We start from the raw sequence: 6000 nt of genomic DNA on the forward strand, positions 1-6000 counted from the left end.
CCTTGTGTGCTGCTATTTCAGTCTATTTGTAGCATGAACAGAAAAGTTTGACCCAAAGTGCTCACAGTATTTCTTCTTTCCTTTTTGCTTTGACTATTAGGTCAAATTCAAACTAACTACAAGTTTCACGGTTTTAGCATTAATTTCAGATAAAGGATGTTTTTAAAGACACCTTGTGATTTTTAAGCCATAAGTACTGTCTTCACATATGTGAGATTGTAAAACGGGTATTGTAAAATGCTCCTTTCACGTGCAGCATACTCACAAATAAATTCAAATATTCTGAGTATTTTCACTAATGAACTTTATTTTTAAACAGCTCTATTTCTATGAAAACACATTTGTCTGCAATGAGTTACCATCTAACCACTGTTGAGTTAACCTGGCAGGTTAACTCAACAGCTTTTTTTGTTCTCCCTTCAAACAGGACTAATGATAATCATCAAAACAATTACCTGTCAAAACAAATAACTGTAAAACAGTACAGTGAGTGTCAGCTATTCAAGCAGTGAGCTATCAAGGTGCATGGCATGGGTATTGCTGGAGTAGCCAGGAAAAGGGATACAGACTCTAAGAGACTGCTAGGTTTTGGTAAGAACCAGACCAGGCAGTTACGCAGGCAGAAGTGGATTTTTGAGCCACAGAGTCTCCGAATCAAAGAATATTATGACCTGAGATCACACTAGGACAGAGCAGAGATGCAGAAGGCCTGACACCTCAGCCCTGCCAGCCCCTTGGAGCCTGTTCTCTCCCACCCTGTTTATCTTAATGATACAAACCATCTTCAAAAAGCATAGCTTCTTTAAGCTGCACCTGTGGTTCCTGCTTTTAAAAATATGTCTATACACACTATATTTTAAACCAATGTGGTTTTACATAATATATTTTATTATAGACTGGACTTGCTTTTCAAAGGTTTAGTCTGTTTCATGAGATGACTTCCTCAGAAAGCATATTTGGATGTTCAACTTATTTTCACAGTTGGTCGTTATCCATTCCCCAATCTCTGTGTACCTTGGGAAGCACAGGGCCTTGACAGAGTTGTAGCTATTCGGCTGTCATTTTGAAAAGCAAAAGAACCACTCACAGAATGACCAGCCAGTTACTTCAGACACTGCTGATGAAGAAGAAGCAGAAAGGTATTGATCTGTCTGCTAACCTTTCACCAATCCACTCATACAAGCAAATTTCTGGCATCTTTAGGAATAAAATGACCTTACAGTGAATCTGTTTTCTTACATATCATCTTCCAGAAGGACACATGTTTATTTGAAAGCTGATTTGATGTTTGGAACATTTATGTCAAATGTCCTGACTGAAAAATTGCCTGGAGATTTCTTTCACAAGGCATGTATTTTTTTCAATGTTCATAAATTTAGCAAAAGCAGAAATAATGTGTGCAAATTCAAGGGTTATTCTAACTCACCTTGATAAATGTGTATTTTTAGTACTGCTGACACATGCATATGCTTTAATGTGGAGAAAGTTTAATGTTACGCAATGGGCGGATATTAGTTTATCTAAAAATCTTAAATTAAGACATTGACTGATCAGTTATTGAGTGCCTAACTAAAATCAAGGTGAAACCAGGTTAGGACTTCATATCAGGGTTGAATGCCGTTGAATTCTCAACTTTCAAAAACCCTCTGACAATTGGAAGACACAAAACTGAGCTCTAATTATGTAGGGGAGTGTCTACAAAAGCTGTTGCACATTTCTCTAGAATGCCTGGATTGCAGCTCCTTTATCCTGGCAACATCTGCCTTTTCTATTCTGGACTGAGTTTTACACCTCTGCCCTGTTCATTGTCCTGCACTGTTTTATTTCTCAGTCTAGGAGGTTCCTCCAGTGCATTGATGATAACTTCTTAATGCAAATGGTCGACGAACCAACTAGGAGAGGAGCGCTGCTGGATCTGGTACTCACCAACAAGGAGGGTCTGGCTGAAGTAGTGACCATGAGATGGTGGAGTTTAGGATCTTGTGTGGGAGGAATAGAATACCTAGCAAGGCCACATTTCTGGATTTCCAAAGGGCCAACTTTGGCCTCTTCAATCAATTGCTAAGGGAAGTATCATGGCAAAGGGTACTAGGTGGTAAAGGGGCTCAAGGTAGTTGGTCAGCATTCAAGAACCACTTCTTCCAAGCTCAGGATCAGAGTGTCACGAAGGGTAGGAAGTCAAGTAGGGGAGCCAGGAGACCAGCATGGTTAAACAAGGGCAAACTCATACGGAAAAAGAGAATCTATGGATTATGGAAGGAGGGGCTGGCCACTTGGGAGGAACATAGGACAGCTGTTAGAGGATGTAGGGAAGCAATTAGGACAGCTAAGGCCTCCTTGGAAATTAATATGGCAAGTCGGGTCAAGGACAATAGAAAGGGCTTCTTCAAATACATAGCGAATAAAACTAACACAAGAAGCAGTATAGGCCCACTGCTGAATGAGGTGGGTGCCCTGGAGACGGAGGATATAAAGAAGGCAAAGGTGTTGAATGCCTTCTTTGCCTCTGTCTTTACTCCTGCAGACTCTCCCCGGGGGACCCAGATTCCTATAGCCCCGGAAGGAGTCAGGATAAAGGAGGAGTTTGCTTTGGTGGATGAGGATTGGGTTAGGGATCAGTTAAGTAATCTGGACATCTATAAATCGATGGGTCCGGATGGAATACACCTGCACGTGCTGAGGGAGCTGGCGGAGGTCATTGCCGAGCCACTCTCCATCATCTTTGGTAAGTCGTGGGAAACAGGTGAGGTGCCTGAGGATTGGAGGAGGCAAATGTCACGCCGGTCTATAAGAAGGGAAAGAAGGAGGACCTGGGTAATTATAGACCAGTCAGCCTTACCTCCATCCCTGGAAAGGTGATGGAACAACATATTCTTGACACCATCTCTAGACATATCAAGGATGAGGGGGTCATTAAGAGCAGCCAACATGGCTTTACCAAGGGGAAGTCATGTTTGACCAACCTTATAGCCTTCTATGAGCAAGGAACTAGGTGGATGGGTGATGGTAGAGCGGTAGATGTGGTTTTTCTTGATTTCAGTAAGGCATTTGATACTGTCTCCCACAGCATCCTCATCGATAAGCTAAGGAAGTGTGGGCTTGATGATCAGGTAGTGAGGTGGATCAAGAACTAGTTGGAAGGAAGAAGGCAGAGAGTTGTGGTTAATGGGGCAGAATCTAGCTGGAGGTCTGTGACTAGTGGAGCCCCTCAGGGGTCGGTGCTGGGACCAGTGCTGTTTAATATTTTCATCAACGACCTGGATGAGGGAACTGAATGCACCCTCAGCAAGTTTGCTGATGATACTAAACTGGGAGGAGTGGCTGACACGCCAGAAGGCTGTGCTGCCATTCAGTGAGACCTGGACAGGCTGGAGAGTTGCGCAGAGACGAACTTGATGAAATTCACCAAGGGCAAGTGTAGAGTCTTGCATGTGGGGAAGAACAACCCCATGTACCAGTACAGGTTGGGGGCTGACCTGCTGGACAGTAGTGAAGGGGAAAGGGACCTGGGGGTCCTGGTGGATGACAGGATGACCATGAGCCAACACTGTGCCCTTGTGGCCAAGAAGGCCAATGGCATCCTAGGGTGCATTAGAAAGGTGTGGTTAGTAAGTCAAGAGAGGTTCTCCTCCCCCTCTACTCTGCCTTGGTGTGGCCGCATCTGGAATAATGTGTCCAGTTCTGGGCCCCACAGTTCAAGAAGGACAGGGAATTGCTTGAAAGAGTCCAGCGCAGAGCCACAAAGATGATTAAGGCAGTGGAACATCTCCCTTATGAGGAGAAGCTGAGGGAGCTGGGTCTCTTTAGCTTGGAGAAGAGGAGACTGAGGGGTGACCTCATCAATGTTTACAAATATGTAAAGGGTGAGTGTCAGGATGATGGAGCTAGGTTTTTTCAGTGATGTCCAGTGATAGGACAAGGGGCAATAGGTGTAAACTGGAGTATGGAAGGTTCCATGTGAACACCAGGAAAAATTTCTTTACTGTGAGAATGAGAGAGCACTGGAACAAGTTGCCCAGGGGGGTTGTGGCGTCTCCTTCGTTGGAGATATTCAAGGCCCGCCTGGACAAGTTCCTGTGCGATGTACTCTAGGTTACCCTGCTCTTGCAGGAGGGTTGGACTAGATGATCTTTTGAGGTCCCTTCCAACCCTTAGGATTCTGTGATTCTGTGATTTCTGTCTTCAGTGTTCCTATTTTATATTTTCCATTCAGATAAACCAAGCAAGAATGCAACTGATAGTTTTCAAGCACATACTACTAATGCAACATTTCCTGCAGCCTTTTCAATAAAAATATCTCTAGTATTTTCTAATTAGAGAATTTCAGACTACAGCTATCTGAGTTTTCTGAATTAAAAAATCCAGGTAACTAGATCTCTGTTGCAGCTGTAAAATTAGCTTCTGCCTATGTTGGTATATATAAAATTATTATTTTGTTTTCGATGCTTTTTTCCTAAAACTATCCACTTTATGTAACCTGACACGAAATTAGTTGTAACTCCTCAGTTTTTTATTTCATATTTTGTCACTTTGGTCTTCCCTGATATCATAATCTTCAACTGGCCAAGAATCATTTTTCTTATAAAATGTTTCACTGTCTTCCTTTACAGTGTTAATTATCAAATGCCCTTTTAGTACCCTTACCTAGTTCAGTAAAAGTATTTTTCAGTCTTTTTTTTTCCCTCGCTTCTGTGAAATTAAGCAAAACTGCACTGTATAGACACAAAACTTGCTGCATTTCTACATGACCTCTGTATTAAAAAATACACATTTTTTTGTTGTACACAGTACCTCCTTTATTTTATGAATTCACATCTACTAAAAGCATCATCAAAGCCCCTGTATAGTCAGCAAAACTGTAGACTTACTCAAAGAAAACAATGTGAAGTTCATAAAATCCCATAAAAATTGACACATATGGAAATTTTGCTGTAAATTATGTTGGGAAGACTTGTGTTCTGTTTATCTGATACTGAGGCTTCAGTGTTTGCTTTACATCAGTCTGTGTTTACAATGAGTTTGTGGACATTAGATTAGATAATAAGATCTGTAAAAGCCTGGGAAAAAATGAACAGTTGACTTCTTTTTTCTAGAAAACACTTAAACTGTCAGTAACTTTTGATACTGTAATGACTCCTGTCATTACAAGTGTAATGTTATAAATAAGGTGAGACAAACAAGTTTCAGCTGCTGAACAAAATAAAACAGTTTAGAATGAAGCACTTCAGGGGTTTTGTGATTTGGGGTATTTTTCATCTGTATGGCATTCTTTTCAAGGCACTCGTACCCTAAGATTTCCCACCCCTTTCCCCAGAGCCTGAAAAAAATGGATGAGAATTTGCAATTTGATGTCCTAGATGTATGTCCTAGCTCAAATATAAGACATTTTATTATTATAACTAAAGATCAAAGTTTAAAATTACTTTCTTGATCCAGTGGCATGATTTGAACTAAGACGTCTATTTGAACTAAGTCTTCTGCAAATGAATTTGATGAATAATTGCAGAACAAGCTTTTCTTTTTTTTTAAATCAATTTCATGTAATTTTAAACAAAAAAATATTGGTTGTGGTGTCAGTCTGAAAGGAGGATATGTAAAATCTCCTAGTCTTGCCATTATCTGAGATGAACAAGACATGCAGAACCTTTAAGTGAGAGGCCTTTTACCACGAATTTTTGTCTAAACTGGTAAATCCTGCTTCACTTTGTATATAGCACAAAATGCCAAGAGCCAAAGAATTATAAACTACCTTGTAGTGCACAATCACACACTGGCAGACAGGTAAACTAGATGACCTAATAAGCTCTTTCCACTTCTAGCCTCCAAGATTATGTGAGTGTACTCAAGAGAGTAGTTTTTTATTAAAATAGCCAACTGAAGATAAACTTGTTCAGGAAATTATCAATTTCTGTAAAAGAGAAGAATAATTCTCCGTGCAGGCTTATGAGCTGTTGACAACAGCATTTGATGGCATCCAGAGTAGGAGGCAATTTCTAAGGA

Source organism: Pezoporus flaviventris, unplaced genomic scaffold (assembly GCF_033815535.1).
Source record: "Pezoporus flaviventris isolate CSIRO_AGI_PZ_B2104156 unplaced genomic scaffold, CSIRO_AGI_Pfla_v1 ptg000001l, whole genome shotgun sequence".
NCBI classification, from domain to species: Eukaryota; Metazoa; Chordata; class Aves; order Psittaciformes; family Psittacidae; genus Pezoporus; species Pezoporus flaviventris.